The sequence below is a fragment of the Dromiciops gliroides genome, chromosome 4 (genome assembly GCF_019393635.1).
Source record: "Dromiciops gliroides isolate mDroGli1 chromosome 4, mDroGli1.pri, whole genome shotgun sequence".
Taxonomy (NCBI): domain Eukaryota; kingdom Metazoa; phylum Chordata; class Mammalia; order Microbiotheria; family Microbiotheriidae; genus Dromiciops; species Dromiciops gliroides.
This window is the reverse complement of record NC_057864.1, coordinates 486,104,279-486,116,810: the sequence shown is the minus strand read 5'-3', so window position 1 is coordinate 486,116,810 and position 12,532 is coordinate 486,104,279. Positions and strand designations below refer to the sequence as shown.

The 12,532-nt window shown below is 37.7% G+C and overlaps 1 protein-coding gene across 1 annotated transcript in view; it reads right to left on the bottom strand.

Annotated features, from left to right (window-relative positions):
• Nucleotides 1-12,532, bottom strand: part of GIGYF2 (GRB10 interacting GYF protein 2) — a 171,239-nt gene that overhangs the window by 119,422 nt on the left and 39,285 nt on the right. Inside the window, 1 exon segment of the mRNA XM_043999298.1 lies at nucleotides 4,792-4,849. The gene's annotated coding sequence lies outside the window, so the exon portion shown is untranslated.

The following is a 12,532-nucleotide window of genomic DNA, read 5'->3' as shown; positions in this document are numbered from 1 at the left end:
TTATCAGTATTGGTAGCACAGGCTTGGGAAGTAAAGAAAAACTAGCAAAAGACTCAGTAAGACCTTATAAATGAAAATTTTAAAATATTTAGTACTCAGTAAATTCCAAGCAAAAGTAAGCGTACGGGAGGACAACATGAAACGCGGGAAGGTGGCTCAGAAAAAACAAGACAGGCAAATGGGAGAATACACATTAGTCTCACACCCATAAATTAGCAATAGTTTCTTCCAGAAGAGTCAGAAGGCAATGAACAAAGTGAGCACCAAAAAACAAAAACAAAAAAAACTGTAAAACAGCCAAACCCAACCAATTACATTTTAAATAAGCAGGAAATGACTCATTCCTGATAAAGGGAGCAATTTCCAAATCAATTAACTTTGTAAAGTCATATTATTGATTGTTATAGCAAAGATCAAAGTTATACAAAATGAGAATTTAAAAGTACAGTATTCTATTAAAAGTCCAACCAGAGCTACTTGGATGAATTGTTCATGCAGAGAGACAGAGAATGAGAATGGATGATCATCAATAATGATTAGAATCAGATATTTTTCTGCAATTAATCAGAAAACAATAAGCATTTTATTAAAAACCTATTATATGAGGGCAGCTAGGTGGCGCAGTGGACAGAGCACTGGCCCTGGGAGTCAGGAGGACCCGAGTTCAAGTCTGACCTCAGACCCTTGACACTTATTAGCTGTGTGACCTGGGCAAGTCACTTAACCCCAATTGCCTCACAAAAGACAAAACAAACAAAAACATTTATATGCCACACACTGGATTGGTCAGAAGACAGTAGCTGGGAGGTGGGGGCTGAAGGTAATAAGTTTGTTTTCTTGCTTCAGGCTCAGGAAATAGCTTTAGGTAGACTCACAATCAACTAATGAATATGCCACAGATTTAGACAGATCCAACAAAGACAGAAAAGTGGTGAGAAAAGTAGGAAAAGACCCAAGAAGATTTCACAACTCAGGTGAAAACCAAACCCCATGAGAGACCTTCTACGAAGAGACAATCCACAGAAAGCTCAAGAAGAAAGGCCGCTAGATCTTGCGACTCCAAGAGCACGGGGGCTTTGGGAGAGAGTACTTGCTACTGAATAATGAAACTAGTAAGAAAGAAATGAGAAAAGAATAAGGGGAAGGAATTAGAAGAAATGAGATTACTAGAGGGCTTTTAAGTATGGAGGAGACATGAGAAAGTTTGTAGCAGACAAGCAAGGAGCCTCGGGAGCTCAGAAAGAGATAGTGGAGACAACAGTAGCCAGAGAGAGGATGAAGGTGCCTGAAAAAGCTGGACTGAGCAATAACCAATCACGGGCCTCATCTCCAAAAACAACCATACCTAGCCTTATCCACCAACACTTCCCCAACCCAGCTCCCTCCTTTCATATGCAAGCTCCAAACCTCTCCCTCTCTGTGACCCAGTTATAACCTAACCATTAAGCCGGTCGCCCACAACAGCCACATGAGGTACACAGGGACAATTCTTCCCTCCATTCCAACATGCTCTACTCCCTAAATCTCTTCCATCACCTTATGGATGTGGCATGTGCCTCCACTCCCCAGGTTCAGGTTCTGTAACCCTAAGACAGTTACCCGTCTAAAAAAGCTCTCCCACAACCCTGCTTTGCTTCTGAATGGGACAGAAAGAAGCAAATGAATGAGTAAGCATGGGTGGGATTGTGCTCTGCACCACAAATCTCACAATATTATCTTTCTTTCAAAATCCATCTCTTCCAAACTTCCCTATATTAATGTCAAGGGCACCATCATCTTTCCAGTCATGCAGGTAGACAAAGCCAACAACCCCAGCTTTCACCCCATATGAGCAATCATTTGCCAAATGATGTCATTTCTACTTCCACAACATCACTGATACATGCTCCTTCTCTCTTCTCAGGCTGCCCCCACTCTGCTGAAGGCCCTTTCACCGAGACTCCTGCAATGGGCGGGCCGGTAGAATCTTTCTGCCTTGTTCAACTTTCTTGACCCTCAGACAGACCCCTCTTCCCACGAGGCTGCCAAGGGACCTTCCTGAAGTACAGGTGTGGAGATGTCACGGCTCTACTGAATAAACTCCAATGGCTTTCTACTGACTCTAGGATCGAATATCCCATCCTTTTGTTACTATTTTTGTATGACTTTTATGACTCATATAAAATAAACATAACCAACCATGATTCCGGAGAGATTCATGATTGAAACATCCAGACCCTGACAAAGAGGTGATGGATTCAGGATGCAGAGTGAGACATTTTTTGGACATGGCCAATCTGGCAATCTGTTCTGCTTGACTAGACATATTTGTTACAAGAATTAAGTTTTGCTTTTTTTCTCCCCCCCAATGGGTGAGGATCTCTAAAAAATGAAAATAATTAAATCAAAATAATAATGGGGGGTAACACGCTCAAACTTTTTTGCTGACAGAAATACACAAATCAAAAAACAATAGTCCTATAGGAACTCAATCCTAATCGCTGCAGTTGTTAATGCCCTAGCCCCACCTTCTACTCTACCCTTCACCCCCAGTGACTGCAATCTTTTCATTTTGGAACAGAGTTCGTCAATACTGGAAACCACCCTGTACCGAAGCAAATGAACAATGGTCTGTCTGCAAGAAATCCAGTGTTTCTACATGTCCCTCACTTCCCCACCACCCCTCTTGTAAGTACAGTATCCTTTTGATGTTTTCTAAGAGGTATTTGCAGTCACCAGAGGTTTTAAAAAATGACAATTCATTCCCCAATTGATAAACGGTCCAAAGGATAGGAACAGTTTTCAGACAAAAAAATCAAAGCTATATATAATCATATGAAAAAATTATCTAGATCACTATTGATCAGAGAAATGCAAATTAAAACTGAGGTCTCACCTCACACCTATCAGAGTGGCAAATTTAACAAAAAAAGAAAAATATTGGATGTTGGACGGGATGTGGGAAAATTGGGATGTTAATCCACTGTTGGTGGAGTTGCAAAATGATCAAATCATTCTGCAGGGTAATTTAGAGTTTCTATAGCCTAAAGGGCTATAGAACTGGCTATATATCTTTTGATCCAGCATACCACAGTGAGGTTTATACCCCCAGAGACATGCCAAATAAGAGAAAAAGACCTCTTTGTACAAAAATATTTATAGCAGTTCTTTTGTAGTGGCTAAGATTTTAAAAACAAAGGAATGCCCATCAATTGGGGAATGGGCACTAAATAAGCTATGGTAGATGATGGTGATGGAATATTATTGTGCTCTAAGGAATGACAAGCAGGATGGTTTCAGAAAAGGCCTGGAAAAGACTTGTATGAACTGATGTATAATGAAGAGAGCAGAACCAGAGAACGTTGTGCATAAAGACAGCAATATTGTTTGATGAATTGTGAAAGCCTTAACTATACAATGATCCAAGACAATCCCAAAGGACTATCGATGAAACATACTATCAACCTCCAAAGAAAAAACTGATATTGATGGAACAGATGGAAGCATGCTATTTTTCACTTTCTTTCATTTTTTTCTTTTATTCAAGTTTTCATATACAAAATGTTTTACATAACCATACATGTATAACCCATATCTGTTTGCTGCCTCAGGGAGGGGAATAGTGGATAAAAATTGGAAACCAGAACTATAAATAAAAAATGCCTTTCACCTAACAAATAAATAAACAAATCTCTTATATCGTCCCCCCCCCCAAAAAATTCAATGCAATTGACGAGGGCTATAAAGGACCGATGATGAAGGTGTGCTACACAAACATACATCCTGAGACAGAAGTGATGGGCTTCTAGTGCTGAATAAGAGACAGGCGTTGTCAGACATGACCAACATGTGCGTGATCTGCTTCATTATTCTTATTCATTACAAAAGGTACGTTTCTTCCCCAGTGAGGATAAGGAATGGGAAAAGTGAGTAGAACTAGAAATCCTGAGGGGGAAAAAAGGGGAAGGGGGGGCGGGGGGTGGAGGGGAATTGAACTATTTTTTTAAATGTACATAAAGAAGAGAAGTTCAGAATGAAAAGTACAAGCACGACAGCAGAAAGTCACAGGCTAATTATATATCTAAAAGTCAACTGTGTGGAATAAGTGTGACTTCATATTCAATACTCTTTTTTTGCTCTGTTTTATAAAAGGAAATGTTCATTTTTGATGTTTACAAATTCAGAGTTTTTAAAATTATAAATAAATGAATGAAAATGGATATTTACTATTATCTATTTCCAGGAATCTTTTTAAAAAAGCCTCCTGATCTGACTGTTAAAAAATCAAAACTGCCACCATCAACAATTCACTTTACCATCTTCTAACGCTGATCATTTAAAAACAATTTATGCAATTAGCACAAATATACAAGTTATCGGTAAGAAACTTAGGCAGATCACAATACTCAAAACCATGTCTGAAATCACAAAAATTCAATTTTCTTTTAAGCTTGACTATTAAAAACTTCAGGGGCAGCTAGGTGGCGCAATGGATAGAGCACCAGCCCTGATTCAGGAGGACCTGGGTTCAAATCCAGCCTCAGACACTTAACACTTACTAGCTGTGTGACCCTGGCCAAGTCACTTAACCCCAATTGCCTCACTAAAAAAAAAAAAAAAAAAAAAAAACCACCTTCAAATGAGTCACTGAGAAAAGAACCATGGGGAAGAAATACTTTTTGTCCATCCTTTTCAATTATCTATCAAATATTCCCTTGCAGTCGCTTAAAAGAATCTCCCACCCTCAGGTAAGAATATTAGTCTAAGGCCTTCAGCTCTATCCTTTACCCATTCCCTGTACTAAGGCTGTACCTTTACTCAGGATCTGTTGAAAAGCAGGAACAAGCCCAGATAACAGGGAGCTTGGCACCTGAGAAATAAAATTCAAAAATTAAAATTAAATACTGTACAATTTCTTTCAAAAAATGCCAGACTGCACCACAGCAAATAGCTATGGGTCAACTCAAATCATGGAAGCACCACCCCTCCCCTCCCCACACTTGGATCCAGGAGATCAAGATGGGATAGAAGTTGCCCACTGCTCTGCACTAAGACTTTAGGCATTCTTTCTTCACAACTGGTTCAGAGAAAAAGAAATGAAAATGTACAAAATCCCCTCCCATTATACTTTATATAATAGCTGACATTAATACAGCCACTTTACATATATAATCGCATTTTATCCTCAACCATAAGACAGATTCAATTAACATCTTCAGTTTATTATCTCAACTGCATCTGTAGAGTACCTGTGTTTAAAAAATGCTTTAGCATACATTAATACATGACAATGGATCATAAAAGCCTACAGGACAGTCCAAACAAGTCAAGAAATACCAGACACTTGACAGAAAGCTTAGGACTCATAAGATCAATGTAAGTAATAAAGCCAGGACGAGGACCTACAATTTTGTGGTGGGTTTTTTAATGTTATTCTCTTGTTTTCCCATCACCTTCATTTCCAAATCTCTCTCCTTCCCCTTCCAATGGAGCCACCCCTCGTATCAAAAATGAAAAGATGCCACTCAATGGCATCTAAGAGCACTTTTAATCTATACAACCTCCACAAAGAAGGACCGAAAGGGCATTTTCCAGTCTCTTCTCCAGGCCAAGTTTGGTCACTACACTTATACTGTAGAACTTGGGTTTTCTTAACCCCCAAATTCAGCAATACTTTTTCCTACAATCTTCTTGTTGCTCCCTACCCCCAGAAGTATTCTAGGTCTGTCACACATTCCCTTGCTAACTTGGGAATCAGAGCATACTCTTATTACCACAAAATCATTTTGAAATATATATATATATATATATATCAACTATAACCAAACTCTTCCTGTCACTAAGATGGCCCATGCCGTCCTTTAGCCAACTGTCCAATTAATATTCTAATGGAACTATTTTCAATGCCAGATGGTGTTCCAGAACTAGTGCAGGCCACTTAACAAAGAGGTTTGCTGAGTGTGAAATGTCTATCAGCCAACCAATTCAAAATGTCCAATCGACATATAGAGTTGTTGAAGCTGCAGAGAAAGACAAGGGCTAACTATATAAATGTAACAGACATCTAAAAGGATAATAATTAAATCCACGGGAGCTGCTGAGGTCACCAAATGAGACTGTAGAGAGAGATAAAGAGGCCTATGTAGCGTGTTGGGAGTATGAACACAATAAGCAATATGGATGATAATAGAACAAAGGAAACTAAAAAGGCATAATCAAATCAAAGTGGTAGAAACAAGAATGGAAAGGACTGAAAATGTCCAAAAAAAACCCCCCAAAATGAGAGGAATATCCAGGAGGTACAGGTCATCAATGTCAAATTACTGCAGTTTACACAAGTCAAGAAGTCTGATGATTGAGAAATGGTCAGTTGCTTGTAACTTTGAAGAGTGACAGTAACTTCGACGACCAGTTTAGAAGCCATACTGCAAAGTATTTAGAAGTGAGAAGTAGAGGCAAAGGATTCAAGACAGATTTTTCCTGAGTTTAGCCATGAATGGATATAGGAGCTTGATGGTTCAGGAACTAAGAACAAGGAATGCATAAAGAAGAGTAGGATGTTATTAAAGAAGTGTTGAAAAGTAGCTGCCAGGGCAGCTAGATGGCGCAATGGATAAAGCACCACCCTGGAGTCAGGAGTACCTGAGTTCAAATCCAGCCTCAGACACTTAACACTTGGCTGTGTGACCCTGGGCAAGTCCACTTAACCCCAATTGCCTCACAAAAAAAAGAAAAGAAAAGAAAAGTAGCTGCCCCCGGGTTTTAAATGTCAAGCTGACCTGGAATCTAGTAAAAACACTAATAACAATAGGTTCTTAGAGGTACTATGAAACTACAAGGAACCAGAAAGATTGGGGGCTCATTCTACAGTTTAAAATTTTTAAGAGAAACATTTAACAATAAAAGAAAAAAATGTTTTTTAGAAAATTTAACGTCAAAATAACAGAGACTAGCAAAACACTACCCAGGTGTTTTGATGCACTAATTACAATTCATTCTTTAGTCTTAAAAGAGGTACTATAAAATACACTATACTGACCAATAAACATTACTTTTCATATCTGTGAAAAACAACACACTTTGAACATGCATTATATCCTTTTTTATCAATCACTAATTTAGCACTGAATTTACCAATCTCCCACATATACTTTCATTCTTTATCATGAAACTATTAGACACTGAGTATACCATCTTCCCAACTCTAACGATTAAAACCCAAAAGTTTCCAGCGAGATTTAAAACAGATGAATTCTCAAGATATTGAAACACATTTATCTGCATTTCTTGGGTGTGACATGGTACAAGGTCATGTTATGTTATAGTATTCTACCTCCATTTGGGAATTTCTGTAATTTCAGAACAATACAACTTCTACTTCATCAGAATTCAAGAATTCCAGGTCAACTAGAAGTAAAATGTCCCCAAAACATTTCTGAGTAGATGTTTTAGAGTTTTACAATTTTTACAGTTGCCAGAATTCTTATGACATCATTTAGAATCCCTCTGACAACAGTTTTGGTATAGCTATGAAATAAAAATCACATTTTCCCAGCTCTGATGCTCCAGTTTGTATCTCACCCAAAATAAATGTTTTGTTCTTTTTTTAATAGTCTTGTAAACAAATTACCACATTACCCATATATTTTTTTAACAGAGAAAAAAAATGTGCTTCCTTCTACACTCTGAACCCATAAAGTTCTGTAATCTGAAAATGGAAAGGATTTTTAATCATGAATCCACTGAATCATGGTGGGTCACTATGTTTGATCAGAATTATTAAGTCTTTCGTGTTGCTTTTCTTTACAATGTTGTTGTTACTGTATGTATGTTCTAATTCTGCTCGTTTCATTTTGCATCAGTTCATGAGTCTTCCCTTGTGCCTTCATCATTCTTACACTTCATTTGTATTTCATCACAATCATATACCGCAACTTGACAGTCATTCCCCAATTGATGGCATATTGGTCCTTTTCCTTTCTTTACTCTTTGGGGTATAGACCTAATAATGGTATTCCTGTGTCAGTTCCAAACTGTTTCCAGAATGGTTGAACTAGTTCATAGCTCCAACAGTACATTAGTATGCCTGTTTTCCCACAACTCCTCCAGCACTGGTCATTCTCCTTTTTAATGTCATCTTAACTAAAATAATGAGTATATGGGGCAATTAGGTGGTACAGTGGATAAAGCACCAGCCCATGGATTCAGGAGGACCCGAGTTCAAATCTGGCCTCAGACACTTGACACTTACTAGCTGTGTGACTTTGAGCAAGTCACTTAACCCCCAATGCCCCACAAAAAAAATAAAATAAAATAATGAGTATGAGGTGGACTCAGAGTTGTTTTAATTTCTCTAATTATTAATGACTTGGAGCATTTTTAAATATGGCTATTGATAGCTTGGATTCCTTCCTCTAGAAACTTTATCAACTTGGGAATGGCTTTTATTCTCATAAACTTGACTAGTTCCCTAACTATATTAGAAATAAGATTTTAAGCGGATAAAATGGCTGCAAAGATTTATCTTCCAAGTTTTCTATTTGTGTTCTAATTTTAGTTGCATTGGCTTTATATCTGCAAAAACGTTTTAATTTTAGGTGATCGATATTACTCATTTTACTTCCTGTAAATCTCTTTTCGCTTGCTTCTTCATAGACTCTTCCCCTGTCCATTATCTAACAAGTAATTACTTCTATGCTCCACTAACTTACTTTATATCAAAATTATAATCAAAATCACCTTGAGCTTATTAGGACATACAGTATGAGTTACTAGGCTACATTTAGTTTTAGCAAGACTACTTCCCAGTTTTCCCAATCATTTTTGTCAAACTGGGTTCTTACTTTCATAGCTGGGATCTCTGGGTTTATCGAACACTGATTTACTGTGCTCATTTGCTTCAGTACATAGTGTACTTAATCTTTTCCACTCTACTTCTTTATCCAGTCCCAATTTAATTTTTTTTTTTTTAGTGAGCAATTGGGGTTAAGTGATTTGCCCAGGGTCACACAGCTAGTAAGTGTCAAGTGTCTAAAGTCAGATTTGAACTCCAGGTACTCCCTGAATCCAGGGCTGGTGCTTTATCCAACTGCGCCACCTAGCCGCCCCCCATGATTATAGTTTTATAGTAAAGTTTGAGGATAAGTACTGCTAGCTCCCCTTCTTTATATTTTTTCCATTGATTCCTTGGTATTCTTGACCTTTTGTACATCAAGTACGAATTTCATTATTACTTTTTTCTAGCTTTATAAAAAATAGTGTTTTTGGTAGTGTCATTAATAAGAAAATAAATTTAGGTAATAATATCATTTGCTGAGGCTGTTAATTGTATTATTTTTAGTTGAATCTCTAAAGTTTCTAAGTAAATCATATCATCTATAAAAAAGTGGTAGTGTGGTTTTTTGTACACTCATTATATAAAAAACGCAGAATTCGGAGAACTTGACTTTGTAGAAGACATAATACCTTATCCATATTCAGGATACTGGTATTAGATAACCTCTTTTTAGAGAAAGCTGCCTCAGATTTAAAATAAATCACTGAATAACAGATTAGAAAAGGATTACTACATAATTTTTAGAATTTTCTAGCAATCATCCTTGCCTTACATCTGATTTCACTGGAAAGTCTTCCAGCTCATATGCCCATTACAGAGAATTCTTGCTCTTGGTTTTAGATAGATACTTGGTGGTAGGTTCCCATGCCACAGACATCTTCAAGCAGAGCTTCGATAGCAATGGCTGATTCATCTGACCCTGGGAGGTAGGGGCTATTATTATCCACATTTTCTATGTGGGGCACAGGAACACTGGTCAAGGTTCTAGTGCAGAGAAGAAAGAGTGCTTGTGACCAATCACAGACCAGAGAATAGGCCAGGAGACTGATGACCATACTTCTCCTTGGTTCATGCCATCTTAAAAAAAAACTGTGGGCTTGCAGAGATACAAAACTAGCTCTGAAAAAAGGGACCCGGAAGGAATGAAAGTTTCTCATGGAGAAAGGTGGGGGGAAACGAGGCTAGAGATGTCTGTTCTGCCACCCTTGCAACCACATACAACAAACCCTCACCATATGTGGTTCCTCTTTCCACTTGGGGTGCTATATCCTTACATGTAGGTCCATAAGAATATAATTTTTGTTTCTCTATATAATGTAAAGACATTAGGGGATTTTGGGATGTAAGGGGCTAAAATTCTAGCTATGATGTCTAAAATCTACTCAAATCTAATGAGAGGTCGCCTTAAATTAGAAGCTTTAGCATGAGTTTAGACTTTTAAATAGTTATTAAAATATATTAGGGGTTAGTAAAGAGAAACACGTGGATAAAAAAATTAGATCTGCCTGCTCTCTCCCTAATCTTCTTCCCCTGGTCCCAAGCCGAAGTCTCCAACCCAAAAGAGAGACCCCTCCTCCTCAGGGGCTTCTTCCCGAAGCCTCCTGTAAAACAGGAAACAGGGTCATCCACACACACACAGCTCCAAGCTAATTGGCTAGTAACACTAATTAACACAACAGGCAGTTCTATAGATTTAAGTTCTGGACGCCAGGCAACTTCCAGATGCTAAAGTCACATGGTTTCTTTATCACATGCTTTCTCCTTAAGGCAGAGCTTCCCTGCAATATCTCTCCAGCAGGGGGTGTCATTCCAATTCTCACAGGGGCTAGGTTTTTTCTTAAAAGCTAAAGCAATTTACTTTTTGTCCTGTGCAATTTTCATTTATGATTTCTTGAAATATAGCTCTGGGGGGAAAAAAAGCTTTAAAAACAAATAATTTTTTAAAAAATCAATGGTTTTTAAAGGAGTCCAATGATTCTCTAGACCATCATTGTTTCAAATGGAGCTACTTGACTCCACCTTTAAACCCAAACCATTCTTGCTTTCTTAGAATGAGCAATAATAACTCCCAGCCCAAGCCTCTAAGGCTCATAGTTTAGGTTTCAATGGCTTAGAAAGTGTTAATAGCAACCATTTTCCGTTCTGGCCAGAGACTCCACAGATCTTTCCTTGCCAAACTGATATTTTTGTGATGGTAAATTAGGCCATTCTTTGTCTCAATTCTTACCTAGCCCTTAGTCATTGAATGGGCATTGCTTCAGACAAACTGAGGTCTAGAAAAGACCTAATTTAGAAAGGCCAAGGTCACATTTTGTCATACCACTGGACTTCAATAACTCTGGAAGAGAGAGTGAAGCTAATGACTTTGCACAGTTCTGTCTCACTTAAATCCAATTCACATGTAAGGGTGATGTCATTAGTCCTCTTCAAGAATGAAGAACCAATAACAGATAGATAAAATTCATCATTTTAGGGAAAGCAACATTTATTCCTGTGTTTTCTAGTGCTTTAAAGATAACCAAACAAAGAATGGGTACTACATACATCTCGTCTAAGGCTTTTTCTGCATCTGCTGAAATAATCATATTTTTGTTTACTTTTATACAGTCAAGTATGCTTATACTTTTCCTAACACAAAACTAGTTTTACATTTCTGATATAAATGCAGTCTGGTTATATTCTATGATCTTTCTGACATACTGCTGTCATCTATTTGCTAGTATTTTACTTAAAAACTGTGAACCAATGTTCATTAGGAAATCTGATCTATAGTTTTCTCTCTAGTTTCACTGTCCCTCGTTTGGGCATCAAGAAGATATCTGTGTCAGAAATCATCTGGTAGGACATCTTTTCAGCTATTTTTAATGTGAAATTGGTTATATAATTTATTTTCTAAGACATCTAATTTATTTGTTTTTAGAATTCTTTTCCTCTTAAATCTTGGGTTCCAAATTCTCTCCCTCCCTTTCATATCCACTGAGAAGGCAAGCAATATGATAGCAATTATACATGTGAAATCATGCAAACATTTCCATATTTGCCATATTTCCCAAAAAACAAGAAAAAATAAAGTGAGAAAAATCATATTTCAATTTGCTCTCATAGTTCATCCATTCTCTCTCTGGATGTGAAAAGCATTTTCTTTCAGAGTAGCCAAGTCTTTCACAGTTGATCATCATTACAATACTGCTGTTATTGTGCTCAATGATCTCCCAGTTCTCCCCACTTCACTTTGAATCCATTCATACAGACCTTGCCACGTTTTCTGAAACTACTTTTTTCCAATCCCTTTGTAATTTCTTATAGCACAAGAGTATTGTTTTTGTTCAGTCATTTTTTTCGGTTATGTTCACCTCTTCATGACTCCATTTGAGGTTTTCTTGGCAAAGATACTGGAGTGGTTCGCCATTTCCTTCTCCAACTCATTTTACAGATGAGGAAACTGAGGCAAACAGGGTTAAGTGACTTGCCCAAGGTTACACAGCTAGAAAGAGTATGAGGCCAAATTTTAACTCAAGAGTCTTCTTGACTCCAGGACCCACTACTATCCACTGTGCCACCTAGCTGCCCAGCCCAATAGTACTCTATCACAACTACATGCCACACTTTGTTCAGCCATTCTCCAATCAATGAGCATCCAGTTAATTTCCAATTCTTTACTACCACAAAAGAGCTCCAACAAATATTTTTGTACAAATAGGTCCTTTTCCCTTTTCT